Source organism: Suncus etruscus, chromosome 15 (genome assembly GCF_024139225.1).
Source record: "Suncus etruscus isolate mSunEtr1 chromosome 15, mSunEtr1.pri.cur, whole genome shotgun sequence".
In the NCBI taxonomy this organism is placed as follows: Eukaryota; Metazoa; Chordata; class Mammalia; order Eulipotyphla; family Soricidae; genus Suncus; species Suncus etruscus.
In genome coordinates, this window is record NC_064862.1 from 12349696 (window position 1) to 12366915 (window position 17220).

Genomic DNA, 17220 nt, shown 5'->3' on the forward strand with positions numbered 1-17220 from the left:
TGGCATTATAACATTCCAAGAAGTCAACTGTGGTGACCCACCAGCTAGGATCCACAACTTCCCTCCAGGCTCATGGTCCAGTCTTCATAGCTGTGACCTCTGTAGATGTTGTCTTTCAAAGAAGGTGACCTCTAGGTGGTGGGTCTTTTCCATTGCAGATACCAGGAGGGGGAGTCTGAGGACTTCTTGTAGCAGCTTTTCACCCACATGCTCCACCTGGTTTTCTGAACCTGGTTTCACAATTCGGCTTGATCATTGAGGTGAGATTTAATTCAATGATAAATCACACACTGTCATGTTCTCCCCCTCTGGGCTTTTTAACTACAAGAAAAGCAGGAAAGAAGAAAGTGTAGAGGCCAATGGAACCCTATGAATTGTCTTCATTTCTGCTACCAGTTAGGATCACAACAAAGTGTGTGCTTACTAGGACACCAAAACGGATGTGTGTGAGCATCACAGATAAGTCTTTGGACCACTCCATACCCCAAAAAGAACTGCAACTGAAATGTGAAGTGTGTGTGTGTGTGTGTGTGTGTGTGTGTGTGCATGTTAATTACAGAGCTGGAAGTAAAACAGAACAAGAGGAAGGAAAGAAAAAACAAAACTTTCAATACAATCACACATAGACACTAGAATCACTCTATTTTTTAGAGTAAATAGAACAATGATCAATAAGCAATCTCACATGGACCTAGGATCTATCACGTGGACATAATGTTGGACTTTGTATAAGAGACAGCAGTGTTTGGGGCAGATATTGTTTCAGAAGAGCACATAGCAAATCCCCCACATAATATGTACACTCAGCTTCCTAAGCACGTGTGCATTCAGGAATAATATCCAATTTAAACTACCATGAATTCCACATCTCGCAATGAGTGTTCTCAGTGGCTTTCCTAAGACAGTCTGGCAAGCACACTGTGAGCACAGCCTGCAAGGAGAAAAGGAAATCTCAGCTCTCGTTCCAAGGCAGCCGCTGTCCTTCGAGGCCCCACGACCCTTGGGAAGAATCAATCTGTCTGTTCTCATCACAGTGACAGATCAGAATCCTGGGTATCAAGACATCGTTTCATAGCCAAAATCTGTTTCCAGACTGCAGCTCACTCATTTCTGACAACATGTTGAAAGTAAAACATGGCTCTCCACCCTTCTTCCTTCTTCTAAAAATGTATGAAGTTTGCAATTCTGTTAAAAATGAAAATTGCACAACATATTTAAAATGGAAAATCCCTGCACTCCTCAGTAGATAGATAACAAAATTAAAAGGGCAGAAAGCTATTCCAAGTAGACCACTTGGAACATACAGAATGAGATTTCACTTTTCTCAAAACAAGAGGTTTCTGAAATTCAGGCAGCACAGTCAACACCAACAAAGGCCTAACTAGCTGCAGTGTGTGTCATAATCGTTCATATTTATCAAGTCTGATGGCTCCTAGGTCCCAAGTCCAATACCTGCTGATTAAAAGAATATCATGCAGAAATGGGATACATCTCCAACAGTGCCTGCCTTGTTCTGTAATGTTCAGATGAATTTAAAAAATAAGTCCCATGTGGTTTTACTGGTTTATTTTTATCCCCAATATCTGATGTCAGAAATCACTAGATCTATACTTATCATCTTTCCCAAGTCCTGTATTTTAAGAAACTCTAATTAGAAATGCAGATATGTTATATATGTCTTAAAGCTAGAATCTTCTACTATTCTGCCATTACTCCTTCAACTTACAATTAAAAAATATATCCAAAATAGATGAGTCATTTTTAAGGTAGCAAAGTAATTGGCCACAAAGTCATATTTCCTGTTTTCATATTTCCCTAAGTAGTTCCACCATCAGACTTGGCCACCAACCTGCTACTGCTCAGTCACTTGACATTAAAACTATAAATGAGGGTCCCTTTATGGTCAAAATAGAAAACAAATGCCACATTTCCTTTGCCATAATCTCATTATTCTCTTTCTTGGGGGTTACACCCATTTCTAATCTTTTTTTATAGTACTCAAAATTCCCATCCATGTAAAACATACCAGAAATCAAGAACTGAACAAGAAAGGAAATTTCTAAGTCAAAAATCACTGTCCAGCAAAACTGAAGAAATACAAATGTGGATAGAGTGCTTGCCTTGTATATGATGAACTAGAATTTGATCCCCGATGCCACATATGACCCCCCTGAGTCTCCCTAGGATATAATCCTTGAGAGCAGAATCTGGGAAGTCCTGAATACTGTTGGATGTTGCCCCAAAACAAATATTAATGATCTCTTGGGATCCACATTAAAGATAACTGATTCTTCTCTCAGGATTTTGTGGTGTGTGTATGTGTGTGACTTTAATTATCATCTTAACAAACTTGTGTTAGTGTGTTTAAACTCCCAGAAGACTGAAAACAGCTTGAAACAAAAGATAGGAAAAGCCCTTCATGATCAGAAACAGATCCATCCTGGACAACACTGAGAGGACACCAAGAAGGCAACATAGGACCAACAACAACAAAATACAGAACACAGGTACCATATTCAAAAAGGTGGTTTCCATACTGTCTGTTCCTCAAACCACTATGGTCTCTTGAACAACATATATAGCAATGGATGCTTTCAAAGCTTTTCAATACTTAGGCAGCAAAAAAAAAAGACTTTATATTGTTCATCAGACTTTGAAGGAACAGAGAAGGGAGATACATCTACGAAACAGAGCAAGGCTAGTACTAAATGTGGCAGTAAGAGTTGAGTTTGTTTAAAGGGAGTAAGCATATAAATAAACCAGTAAATCACAATGGTTTCAATGAAATAAAAGTGTTTAAAAATGAACAAGTTAAATGTTAGCTATGTCAAAATCTTAGCTTTTCATACCTCAGCTGTTCCTAATAAGGCTTAGGGTGCTCCTAAGGTTTAGACCAGAGTGTCCTCTTCTGTATAGTTACTTCATGAACCTCCAGCAATAGCTAGCCAAGGAGAATGGGATGTGCTGATTCCCTGATTTTTAGATACAGGAATGTTGATAGGATTGGGAAACACATTCAATTACATGTCAGTGTACCTGAGTGTTTGGTTCAGGGTGTTTTGATTCTTTGACCAAATCTCCCCTAACTGATATCATCTATCAATATCCCTTTCAGTCTCCTCCCTGGAAGACACATTTACTTGGAATGGGAGTTCTTTTTGTGTTTTACAATGTCCTGGATCGTGTTGCTAAAATTAAAACAATGCCATAGCTGTTTTATGAAATGGTGTCTTACTTTATTGCTCTCATTACTCTTCATCTTAATGAAAATGCACCATGATGCCTCCACATAAAAATTAATTGGACCCCAAAATATTACTATAAAAATAAAGATGACTTGATGCCTAATAGTATAAGGACTGAGGGTGAAGAGTTTTAATATGGTGGGAGATCTGGATGGGATTCATCAAGATCGACCTCCTACCCAACGAACCAGTACCCTGCACCCAGGTGAGGGGACACCCAGATAAACCCACACCTCGTCTCCTGAAAGAAAAGACAGCCAACTCCCCTGTGGACTCATGCTGTGAGGCCCTCCCTACTAACTCTCCCTAACGCGGACTGTTCCTTGAAACTGGGCCTAGGTCCAAAAGTATCCCCAATGCAAGAACTCTTCCAAGACCTCCCTGCCGCAAATTTTTAATAATCTGAAGAAGGTCAGGGGATGTGTTAGGAAGATGCCTGGGAACCCACACACCACAAGAAAAACCCAAAAGACAATGGGAAAAACTGTACTTCCAACATAGGCATAAAACCTGTAATACACCACCTCTTTACCTGCTCTCCCCCAAATGTAAGGTAGTCCTCTGCATCACTTTGGTTCCTTAAAAACTTCCTTAAAAACTTCGCTAACTTATTTTATTTTTATTTATTTTTATTTTTTTTGTTTTGTTTTGTTTTTAATTTATTTATTTATCTTTTTTAAATGATTATCCTACATATATATTGGTGAGCACATACTTTTTTAATTCCCTTTTTTTTTTTTCCCCTCGTTTTTGGGTATGTGACCTGTTTCGGTTATCCCATCAATCCACCCACAAATATACAGACATTATAATGTAGCACCACTTCCCCCTGCAAAGCACACTAAGTAAAGGGGAAATCTTACATATAAAAAAAAAAAAAAAAAGAGCTCCTGTCTACTAGAGATAGGAACTCATAGTTGTCTACAATATGGGGATATCTCCTGCCTTGAAAATATGTCATGTGGAATCAACTTAGACCTCAGGTGATTAGATACCATTCATTCAGCCTTGAACCCTTGATCCCCGACATAGAAACGGCACAGCTCTTCACAACAGCTGCAGGAAACAAACTTTATCCGGGACAGCCTTGATACGGCGGGACTAACAACGAAGCCCAGCTCTAACATGTTATCCTGACAACGAGGAAAATGCGAACATCTTGACCTTAGAGCAGATTAGCCTACCTTACCAACTAACGACAAGACAAAACCAGAAGTCTTGGCACCCTTTGGTAAGTCCAAAAACCAAGATCAGGATTTGCAGATGACTGGCTGCAAGAACCACGACCAGACTGTATACATCTTGGGACCAATAAAAAAGCCCTAGTTTAGGGTTTGAACTATGACCTGCACAATAATCATGATCCCCAGTCCCAAAGGTCCGGCAGAGACAATTGTAACGGAATGGGGCTTTTGGAAGCACAAAGAAAGACGCTATCCTAGGTGCCACCCTAGGTTCAGTGCAAAGACCAAGATCACCAACCACAGAAGATGGATTAAAATGACATTGAGGTAACAGAACCTCTAGAATCACAAAGACTGACTTCATCATAAGTCCCACCTCAGGATCTGTGCAGATACTGAGACCTCTAAACATAGAGCAGAAGTCTTCCACACACCAAAACAAAACAAAACAAAACAAAACAACAACAAAAAAAACACCATCGGGAAAGTAAAGGATCCTGATCATGAGCAAAGTCTAGAGTTGATCCCATGACAGTATGCTCCAAGGACAGAGAAACCCCATATCTCTTAGGCCAAGTGAATTCCTTTTCGAATGACCCCAATATTTAATGTGCCAGGGCAGGAGGGAAAAAACAAATACAAAAAGCACAAAATCTTGGTTATTTTTATATAAATATATATTACCTTTATTTATTATTGTTATTATTATTTTTGATTTATTTATCTATTTTGGTCGATTTTTCTGTTTGGGTGCGATTATTGAAAGTGTTGTCCCCAATTATATTTTTTTTCTTTCTTCCTTTCTTCTCTTTCGTTATGTGCTATACCATGTTTCTTAATTCAAGACCATGGCGTGATTTTTGTTTGTTTGTTTTAGTTTTTGTTTTTGTTTTGTTTTGTTTTGTTTTGTTTTTGTTGTTGTTGGTTTGTTTGTTTTGTCTGTTCTTTGAGGTGCTTATCGATATAGCTGGAGCCCTCAATTCATGGGAGGACTGCCCTGGTTTGTCTCTAAGGAGGCGAGATTGGGGAACAGGTGACTGGGCTGCTAGAGCAGTTCACATGATCTGTGGTGGTTATTCATTGAAAATGTACCTCATTATATCTGCTTTTGCTTTTCTTGGGCAGCCCTGTCAGCCAACCCACCAGCTGTTAAGCAGTTTACAAGTAAATGCAATTTTTTTTTGTTGTGGGGTTTTGGTTTTTTTATATTTTATATTACATTTTGTTTAAAGTCCTATGAATGTATATGTGTGCTTAAAATGGCTTTTTCTGTTTGAAAAAAAAATAAATAAATAAAAACCATTACAAAAAAAATAAAAGAAAAAAATTTCCTGAGAGACAGAGTGATAGAATAAAGTTTGAGTCCTCTATTTTACACAAAGCCGACTTTGGTTTGATCCACAGCACGACAAATGGTGCCCTTAGCATCACCAGGAGGGTCCCTGGGCACAGAACCAGGAGTACCCACCTGAGCACCACCTGGTGTGGCACAACCACAACACACTCTGCCGCCAAAAAAACAAATGAAAAAAAAAATTCTCCTAAGATCATTGCCCTTTCTTCTCTCACCATGAAAGTTACAATACAGGAAGAAATGGCTCAATATAGTCCTAGTTACTTAGAATTTTAGGAATCCACTGGGAATCTTAAAAGGCTTCCCCTTTAGAAAAGGGAGGAGTACTCTCAAAACAGGACTGTTGCTCATGTCCTGGAGTCTGTGCCATAGCATCCAAGTATATATAAGAAACATTCAGGGACAGAAGAAAGGGCTCCTTCCCACATGCTCTCTGGTCTCATGAACACTCTAAGGTAAAAACCACTAACATCAGAGAAAACCTCAAGATCTCTCCTCCCTCTAACTACCTAAAACAAAACATAAAAATACAAACACAAACAAACAAAAAAGCAGGTGGCAATCTGTAAACAACAGGACAAAAACTAGAAAAAAATGTCACTAATTAATTTGGATTTCTATACTCCACTCTGAAGTAATCAAAGGTCAATTGGTCTTTATCCTGCTGGAGTGAACAACGCAATGTGAAAATTAAAAACAGGCCACAAAATTCAACAGAACTGCCCTTCATTGATTGAAGGAACTATTTCTCATTTCCCTCCCCACCCTCACTGTGGACATCCAAGTCATGGCCAAGCTCAGTCTCTTCCATCAAACCTGTCACCAGCAGAGAGCTTAGCTAAGCAGTCATTGTAGTCAACTGCAGCACTGAAACCAAATAATGTATGATTTGAGGCTGTTTACTGGAAATGGGTGAATTATTCCATGATCTAAGTGTTGACCCCTTCATATGCCTCCCAGACAGCTGTGTTCTTGGGAAAAATACAAAACTCAAGATGACTGGGAAATATTTTGCTGGCACAAAAAGTCAAGAAAGAAGTGTGTGAACAAATATTTGTAACTTTAGCATTCTAAGCACATATTCTCTCTTGGGAAGAGTGTCCATAACTAAGACAAGCCAATCATGAGTGAGAATGTGCCAAAAGGGGTGTAAAAGTAAAGATAATTTAAAATAAATTATGATCTTATATTTCCATATGCCTGGTAGGGGAAACAAGGATTTTACTTTTTTCCACTTCTTAAACTCATTAAAACCAATTATCTTCAGTGGAACAGAATTAAGCTGCCCTATGACCCCAGCAATCGTGCTCCTGGGTATCTATCGCCAAGATGGAAAGACATTCATATATATATATATATATATATATATATATATATATATATATATATATATATATACATATATATATACATACACACACCATTATTCATTGCAGCACTCAGCACAATAGCCAAGATTTAGAACCAACATAGAAATCCAAAAACAGATGAATGGATTGTAAAGATGTGGTATATATACACAATGGAATGCTAGATAGCAGTAAGAAATGATACAGTCATGCAATTTGCAACAGCATGAATGGAACTATATACAGAATGATATCACTTAATATGTTACAGCTAGAATAACCCCATGAAGAAATACAATGGTCTAAATGGTAGATACTCTGAACACCATAGATGCCAGGGTATAATGAGAAGTGATCAAATCAAGCAGAAGAGGAGAAATACAAAGTCCGTATTTCTCTTTTATACCACAAAAAATCTTCAATAATGGAAATTGTTTAGAAATAATTTAGATAGAACAGATGTCTAATCAAGCCCATGCTAGATATTAGATATTCTAATATCTTTTCATCTTATTTTTTTGTAATGGTTTTTATTTATTTCTTTTCAAACAGAAAAAGCCATTTTAAGCACACATATACATTCATAGGACTTTAAACAAAATGTAATATAAAATATAAAAAAAACCAAAACCCCACAACAAAAAAAAATTACATTTACTTGTAAACTGCTTAACAGCTGGTGGGTTGGCTGACAGGGCTGCCCAAGAAAAGCAAAAGCAGATATAATGAGGTACATTTTCAATGAATAACCACCACAGATCATGTGAACTGCTCTAGCAGCCCAGTCACCTGTTCCCCAATCTCGCCTCCTTAGAGACAAACCAGGGCAGTCCTCCCATGAATTGAGGGCTCCAGCTATATCGATAAGCACCTCAAAGAACAGACAAAACAAACAAACCAAAAAAAAAAAAAAAACTAAAACAAACAAAAATCACGCCATGGTCTTGAATCTTGAATTAAAAAACATGGTATAGCACATAACGAAAGAGAAGAAAGGAAGAAAGAAAAAAAAATAAATATAATTGGGGACAACACTTTCAATAATCGCACCCAAACAGAAAAATCGACCAAAATAGATAAATAAATCAAAAATAATAATAACAATAATAACTAAAGGTAATATATATATTTATATAAAAAATAACCAAGATTTTGTGCTTTTTGTATTTGTTTTTTCCCTCCTGCCCTGGCACAGTAAATATTGGGGTCATTCGAAAAGGAATTCACTTGGTCTAAGAGATATGGGGTTTCTCTGTCCTTGGAGCATACTGTCATGGGATCAACTCTAGACTTTGCTCATGATCAGGATCCTTTACTTTCCCGGTGGTGTTTTTTTTTTTTTTTTTTTTTGGTGTGTGGAAGACTTCTGCTCTATGTTTAGAGGTCTCAGTATCTGCACAGATCCTGAGGTGGGACTTATGATGAAGTCAGTCTTTGTGGTTCTAGAGGTTCTGTTACCTCAGTATCATTTTAATCCATCTTCTGTGGTTGGTGATCTTGGTCTTTGCACTGAACCTAGGGTGGCACCTAGGATAGCGTCTTTCTTTGTGCTTCCAAAAGCCCCATTCCGTTACAATTATCTCTGCCGGACCTTTTGGGACTGGGGATCATGATTATTGTGCAGGTCATAGTTCAAGCCCTAAACTAGGGCTTTTTTATTGGTCCCAAGATGTATACAGTCTGGTCGTGGTTCTTGCAGCCAGTCATCTGCAAATCCCGATCTTGGTTTTTGGACTTACCAAAGGGTGCCAAGACTTCTGGTTTTGTCTTGTCGTTAGTTGGTAAGGTAGGCTAATCTGCTCTAAGGTCAAGATGTTCGCATTTTCCTCGTTGTCAGGATAACATGTTAGAGCTGGGCCTTGTTGTTAGTCCCGCCGTATCAAGGCTGTCCCGGATAAAGTTTGTTTCCTGCAGCTGTTGTGAAGAGCTGTGCCGTTTCTATGTCGGGGCTCAAGGGTAGATATTCTAATATCTTTATTCACAGAATCAGGAGCAGAACATGATTGGAAGCCAGTGACTCCCACTGCAGTGCTTACTATCAATAAGTTTTAAAGCCTTAATTTTTTTTTATAATTTTTTTATTTTGAATTATGAGAACAAAAGATGCAAAGAAAGAGGATAAGGTAAAGTTACAGTGGAAGGACAATCACCCATAACATAATTATCAGAAGAAGTCCCCTTGCTGATATCTTAACTTTGAACTTTCACCAAAGAAAGTTAAGATAAATAAAACAGAATCCATGTGCAATTACTTTGTCCCTCAAGTCTCCAGATTGTAGCACATTATAATATTTCTTAACAGCACACAAGGCAATCTAAAGCCATCAAACTTACGTAACTCCTTAAACATTAGAGGCATAGTATTTTTTACATTTCCATGTACATGCATATTAGCTTAAGTTAACCTCAAATTTTAAGTGGGTGCGTTTTAAGGATTAGAGTCAAAGGAGCACAGTAAAAACGGTGTTAGAGTGGCAATTGTTGTTTGCATAGGCCCACCAAAATATGAGAGGCATGGAAAGGAATAACCTTGGCCTAAATACAAAGAGATCCTACCCCTGAAGTTTCCTGGCATAAGACCAGCTCTAGGCCTCAGGAAAGTTATCGTTCGATCCAAGACTTTGTCTGTAGTGCCAACATACTTTTCACACAGTCTCTGTTGTTGGTCTCATGTTTCTGTATTAAAGATTCTGGAATCTGCATGTCCTACATTGAAGTCATGATGTGGAGTGCCTTCTCGTTTCACCTCACCATGAAAGGGCAATGCAGGAAGCCCTTTCCTGTAAGCAGGTTGTTGTTGTTAAGTCTTCTCAGTGTTAAGGGAAGTCTCTTTTGAGCAGGACGATGTCTGAGCAGTGGTAGGGTCTTCCGTGGTAGAGGATTGCTTCCAGGTGATGTTATAGACAAACCTCACAATTAAGGGGCAATACAGCAAGCCCTGTCCAGTAAGCAGGTCTTTGTTCTTGTTGTCTTCTCAGTGTTAAGGGGTGTTTCTTTTGAGTAGATGTCAGAGCAGCTGTAGGGTCTTTCCTGGTACAGGAATGCCACCAGGTGATGTTATATACAACCTTGGATGTTTTGTAAATGTCTTCTGTAGATCAAGGGGTGAATGGAGAATGCCCATTCTTCTGAGGCCTGTGCCAGGTCTTTATGTCAATGTTCAGGGTGTAAGGTCTCATTGCACTACAAGATTTTTATTAGATAAGAACTTATTGGTATGTATAGTATTTTTCCATGTTAGTGTGCCTACGCAAACAAGATATAAAGCCACGTGGTGCTATCAGATATATGGGGGCATAAGAACATTTCCAACAAGACCCATGACTTGGTTCAAACATAAGTATTAAACTGAGGGATTCTTTCACACCAAATTCCATATTGAGCAGTTCACAAAGAGAAGATAAAAAACATGGGGGGGGGGATCATCACTGTATAAGAAAGTATTTAGCAAAAGTTATAGCCGTCAAAGAAAACACCCATAAAATGTTGAAAAGATATGTGTCCTTTTTATGCCTTTTAAAATAGTTGGGTGGGTGTTAACTCTAGGGCACCACTTTGGTCTGTGACTTAGAACTCAACAGTACTTAAGTTAGAAAGGGTATAAAAGGAGTAATGATGATAGGAGTTAAAGAAGTTAAAGAGAAATATGAACTTATGAAGGGGTATGCAAAAGGGCAGAGTAAAAAATAGACATTCTGCATACATAAAAACATAATTCAATGATAGTGAGTACTATTAAAGTTTCTTGTGAGAGTACTATTACAGTTTCTTGTGAGAGTACTATTAATGTTTCTTGTGAGAGTACTATTAATGTTTCTTGTGAGAGTACTATTAATGTTTCTTGTGCGCGCGGGGGCTATTGCCCCCGCGCGATTTTGAAAATGTAGACTGGACAGAGATTACCAGTGCCAGCCAAACCTCCTCCTGCTAGACTCCCGGCTCCCAGGAAGGAGAGATCCTTCAAGAAGCTGGGAGACCAGAAGCTCAGAGCCCCACCCGGACCCTCCCTAAGGAGCCGCATGGATGGTGGGGGAAGGCCTAGGGTACCTTCAAGCTCCACCAAGGGACCCAACTCACCGGCTTGCCCAGGCGTGTGGCCCGGGGAAGCCCTGGAGATCTGGAGCAAGGCGGCAGAGGGGTGCTGGGGTTACCCAAGTCCCGCACCCCCCCTAGGCCTGGCCAAGCAGGCCTCCGGCACGGCGGGGGCCTGCCAAACCTCCTCCTGCTAGACTCCCGGCTCCCAGGAAGGAGAGATCCTTCAAGAAGCTGGGAGACCAGAAGCCTTAAAGCCTTAATTTTATTATATATAAAAATAACTTCAACTTCTTTCCATAGAGATTCTTGAAAATATAGGGTGGGATACTAATTTTGCAATTCAGTACTCCACCAGATTAGACTCCATATACTGTGCTCATTATGACAATGTCTTAATAAAATACTTCAATTTACCCATTTTCGTGAGATTGTCTCCTAATATGACCTAAACCTTATGACCATTGAAATCACTGAAATAGACAACTGTACACCACAGATGTATGTTTTAGGACCCAATCGTTGAGAAATGACTATTTTCTTTTCTTTCTTTTTTTTTTTTTTGTAAACGATGTTAATTTTCTTCTTTTTTTCTTCTTTATTTGACATCTTGATTACATAAATGATTGTGATTAGGTTTCAGTCATGTAAAGAACACCCCCTTCACCAGTGCAACATTCCCACCACCAATGTCCCAAATCTCCCTCCATCCAACCCCACCCCCACCTGTACTCCAGACAGGCTTTCCAGTTCCCTCATTCATTCACATGATTATGGTAGTTCTCCGTATAGTTATTTCTATAGCTGTATTCACCACTCTTTGTGGTGAGCTTCATGGAGTGAGCTGGTGTTCCAGCCCTCCTCTCATTGTCTCTGAGGATTGTTACAAAAATGACTTTTATTTTTCTTAAAACCCATAGATGAGTGAGACTATTCTGAGTCTCTCTCTCTCCCTCTGACTTATTTCACTCAGCATGATAGATTCCATGTACATCCATGTATAGGAAAATTTCATGACTTCATCTCTCCTGATGGCTGCATAATATTCCATTGTGTATATGTATCACAGTTTCTTTAGCCATTCGTCTGTTGAAGGGCATCTTGGTTGTTTCCAGAGCCTGGCTATTGCGAATAGTGCTGCAATACATATAGGTGTGAGGAAGGGGTTTTTGTGCTGTATTCTTGTGTTCTTAGGGTATATCCCTAGGAGTGGAATAGCTGGGTCGAATGGGAGCTCAATTTCCAGATTTTGAAGGAATCTCCATATCGCTTTCCATAGAGGCTGTACTAGGCGGCATTCCCATCAGCAGTGGATAAGAGTTCCTTTTTCTCCACATCCCCGCCAGTACTGATAGTTCTCATTCTTTGTGATGTGTGCCAATCTCTGCAGTGTGAGGTGGTATCTCATCGTTGTTTTGATTTGCATTCCCTGATGATTAGTGACGAGGAGCATTTTTTCATGTGCCTTTTGGCCATTTGTATTTCTTTCTTTTTTTTTATCAAAGTGTTTGTTCATTTCTTCTCCCCATTTTTTGATAGGATTAGATGTTTTTTTCTTGTAAAGTTCTGTCAGTGCCCTGTATATTTTAGATATTAGCCCCTTATCTGAAGGCTGTTGGGTGAATAGTTTCTCTCACTCAGTGGGTGTCTCTTGTATCCTGAGCACTACTTCTTTTGAGGTGCAGAAGCTTCTCAGTTTAATGTATTCCCATCTGTTGATCTCTGCTTCTACCTGTTTGGAAAGTGCAGATTCTTCCTTGAAGATGCCTTTAGTCTCAATGTCATGAAGTGTTTTACTGACGTGTTGTTCTATATACCTTATGGTATTCGGTCTGATATCAAGATCTTTAATCCATTTGGATTTTACCTTCATACATGATGTTAACTGGGGGTCTATATTCGCTTTTTTGCAAGTGGCTAACCATTCTGCCAGCACCACTTGTTGAAGAGATTTTCCCTGCTCCACTTAGGATTTCTTGCTCTGTTGTCAAAAATTAGGTAACTGTATGTCTGGGGACAATGTCTGAGAACTCAAGCCTATTCCACTGATCTGAGGGTCTGTCTTTATTCCAATACCATGCTGTTTTGATAACTATTGCTTTGTAGTACAGTTTAAAGTTGGAGAAAGTAATGCCTTCCATTTTCCTTTTCCCTAGGAGAGCTTTAGCTATTCAAGGGTGTTTATTGTTCCAGATGAAAAACATAAGTATTTGATCCACTTCTTTGAGGAATGTCATGGGTATTTTTAAGGGAATCACATTAAATCTGTATAATGCTTTGGGGAGTATTGCCATTTTAATGATGTTAATCCTGCCAATCCATGAGCAGGGTATGTGTTTCCATTTCCGTGCAGGGCTTTATAGTTTTCTTTGTATAGGTCCTTCACGTCTTTGGTCAAGTTGACTCCAAGATATTTGAGTTTGTGTGGCACTATTGTGAATGGGATTGCCTTCCTGACTTCCATCTCTTCCCTATCATTATTCCCTATCATTATTGGAGTATAAAAATGCCATTGATTATTGTAGGTTGATTTTGTAGCCTGCCACTTTGCTATATGAATCTATTGTTTCTAGAAGCTTTTTGGTAGTCTTTAGGGTTTTCTAAGTAGAGTATCATGTCATCTGCAAACAGTGAGAGCTTGACTTCTTCCTTTCCTATCTGGATTACTTGATGTTTTTTTCTTGCCTGATCGCTATAGCAAGAACTTCCAGTACTATGTTGAAGAGGAGTGGTGAGAGCGGACAGCCTTGTCTTGTACCAGAATTTAGAGGAAAGGCTTTTAGTTTTTCTCCTTGAAGATAATATTTGCCATTGGCTTGTGATAGATGGCTTCAACTAGATTGAGAAAACTTCCTTCCATTCCCATCTTGCTGAGAGTTTTGATCAAGAATGGGTGTTGGACCTTATCAAATGCTTTCTCTGCATCTATTGATATGATCATGTGATTTTTATTTTTCTTGTTGTTGATGTTGTGTATGATGTTGATAGATTTATGGATGTTAAACCATCCTTGCATTCCTGGGATGAAACCTACTTGGTCGTAGTGTATGATCTTCTTGATGATGCATTGGATCCTATTTGCCAGGATTTTGTTGAAGATCTTTGCATCAGCATTCATCAGGGATATTGGTCTGTAATTTTCTTTTTTGGCAGTGTCTCTGTCTGGTTTTGGTATCAAGGTGATGTTGGCTTCATAAAAGCTGCTTGGAAGTGTTCCCGTTTTTTCAATTTCATGGAAGAGCTTGGCTAGGATTGGTAGTAGTTCCTCTTGAAAGATTTAAAAAAATTCATTAGAAAAACCATCCAGGCCTGGGCTTTTCTTTTTGGGCAGATGTTTGATTACAGTTTCAATTTCCTCAGTAGTGATGGGGGTGTTTAGATATGCCACATCCTCCTTACTTAAATATGGAAGGTTATAACTGTCCAAGATTTTTTCCATTTCTTCTAGGTTCTCATGTTTAGTAGCATAAAGTTTCTCAAAGTAGTCTCTGATTACCCTTTGGATCTCTGCAATTTCTGTCGTGATCTCCCCCTTTTCATTTTTTTTTTATTTTTGGGCCACACCCTGCGGTGCTCAGAGGTTACTCCTGGCTGTCTGCTCAGAAATAGCTCCTGGCAGGCACGGGGGACCATATGGGAACCAGGATTTGAACCAACCACCTTTGGTCCTGGATCGGCTGCTTGCAAGGCAAACGCAGCTGTGCTATCTCTCCGGGCCCCCCTTTTCATTTCTAGTATGGGTTATCAGATTTCTCTCTATCTCTTTGTGAGTTTTGCCAATGGTCTATCAATCTTGTTTATTTTTTCAAAGAACAAGCTTCTGCTTTCGTTGATCTTTTGGGTTGTTTTTTGGTTTTCCACTTCATTGAGTTCTACTTTCAGCTTTGTTATTTCTTTCTGTCTCCCTATTTTTGGTTCCTTTTGTTGGTCATTTTCTAATTTTTTGAGCTGCATCATTAAGTTATTCAAGTGTGCTCCTTCTTCCTTCCTGATGTGTGCTTGTAGAGCTATAAATTTTCCTCTCAGGACCGCTTTCGCTGTGTCCCATAGATTCTGGCAGTTTGTGTCTTCATTATCATTTTTTTCCAGGAAAGTTTTGATTTCCTTTTTGATTTCATCTCGGACCCACTGGTTGTTCAGTAGCAGAGTGTTTAATTTCCAATTGTTAAAATTTTTATTCTGTGTGGCTTTGTAGTTCACATCTAATTTCAGAGCCTTGTGGTCAGCAAAGGTAGCCTGCAAGATTTCTATCCTCTTGATTTTATGGAGGTATGTTTTATGTGTCAGCATGTAGTCTACCCTGGAGAATGACCCATGTACATTGGAGAAGAATGTGTATCCAGGTTTTTTGGGATGGAGTGTCCTGTATATATCTACTAGTCCTCTTTCTTCCAAAACTCTTTTCAGGGCTAGTACGTTTTTGTTGGGTTTCAGTCTGGTTGACCTATCAAGTGTTGATAGGGCCATGTTGAGGTCTCCCACAATGATTGTGTTATTATTGATTTCTTCTTTCAGATTTGTCAGTAATTGTATTAGATCATTTGCTGGTCTCTCGTTGGGTGCATATATGTTTAATAGTCTGATTTCTTCCTGTTGCACATATCCCTTGTTTAGTACATAGTGTCCATCTTTGTCCCTTACCACTTTTCTGAGTATAAAGTTAGTGTCATCAGATATTAATATGGCCACCCCAGCTTTTTTGAGGGTGTTGTTTGCTTGGATGATTTTCCTCCAGCCTTTGATTTTGAGTCTATTTTTGTTCTGACTATTCAGATGTGTTTCTTGTAGGTGGCAGAAGGTTGGATTCATCTTTTTTGTTTTTTGTTTTTTTTTTTTGTTTTTTGGGCCACAACCGTTTGATGCTCAGGGGTTACTCCTGGCTATGAGCTCAGAAATCGCCCCTGGCTTGGGGGACCATATGGGACACCGGGGAATTGAACCACGGTCCGGTCCGTCCTACGGTAGCGCTTGCAAGGCAGACACCTTACCTCTAGCGCCACCTTCCCGGCCCCTGGATTCATCTTTTTAACCCATTTTGCCACTCTGCATCTTTTAATTGGTGAATTTAGTCCATTGACATTGAGGGAGATGATTGTCATGGGATTTAATGTCATCTTTGTAGATAAGTTTGCTGTGTTTGTTGGTCTCTCTTGTCTTAGAGTAGACCTCTCAGTTTTTCCTTTAAGGCTGGTTTATCATCTGTGAAGTTTCTGAGCTGTTATTTATCCATGAAGCTGTGTATTCTTCCTTCAAACCTGAACATGAGTCGGGCTGAGTGCAGTATTCTTGGTGAGGCATTCATTTCATTCAGTCTTGTCACAATATCCCACCACTGTCTCTGGCCTTGAGAGTTTCTTGTAACATGTCTGCTGTAAGTCTTAGGGATCCTTCTTTGAATGTAATTTCTCTTTTTTATCTTGCTGCTTTCAGTATTCTATCTCTATCTATGGGATTTGTCATTGTAACGAGGTTATGTCTTGGGGTGTTTTTCTTTGTGTCTCTTTAGCTGGTACTCTTCGGGCATGCAGGATTTGAGTGCATGTAGTTTTTAACTCTGGGCGTATCTCTTTGATGATGTCTTTGACAGTTGATTCTTCCTGGAGATCTCCTGCCTGGGTTTCTGGGACTCCAATGATTCTTATGTTGTTTTTGTTGAGTTTATCAAAGACTTCTATTTTCATCTGTTCGCATGCCTTGAGTACTTTTTCCATTGCCTGTTCGTTTGTCTTAAGGTTCTTTTCCAATTTCTTCTGTTGTGTTGGGTTTTTCTGCATCACATCTTCCAGTACTCCGATTCTCTCCTCAGCTGCTGAAACCCTGTTGGTGAGGCTATCCATTGAGGTTTTCAGTTGAGCAACCATGTTTTTCAGATCTGTTATTTGTTTGGAGTTTTCTGATTTCTGTCTTTGTGTTCTCTTCAGAGAGATCTATGCTTTTTTTTTTTAGTTCTACGAACATATTCCATATTTCTATTCTAAACTCCTTATCTGAAAGGTTAATCAGGTGATTGGAATTTATTAGGTCATCCAAGCTTTCGTCTTCATTCTCTGTGGATG

The 17220-nt window shown here is 39.2% G+C and overlaps 1 protein-coding gene across 1 annotated transcript in view; it reads right to left on the reverse strand.

Annotated features, from left to right (window-relative positions):
- Positions 1-252: 252 nt before the first annotated feature.
- ADAT2 (adenosine deaminase tRNA specific 2) overlaps positions 253-17220 on the reverse strand; it is an 80810-nt gene continuing 63842 nt past the window's right edge. Inside the window, exon 7 of the transcript XR_007503233.1 lies at positions 253-321. The gene's annotated coding sequence lies outside the window, so the exon portion shown is untranslated. The remainder of the gene's footprint in view (positions 322-17220) is intronic.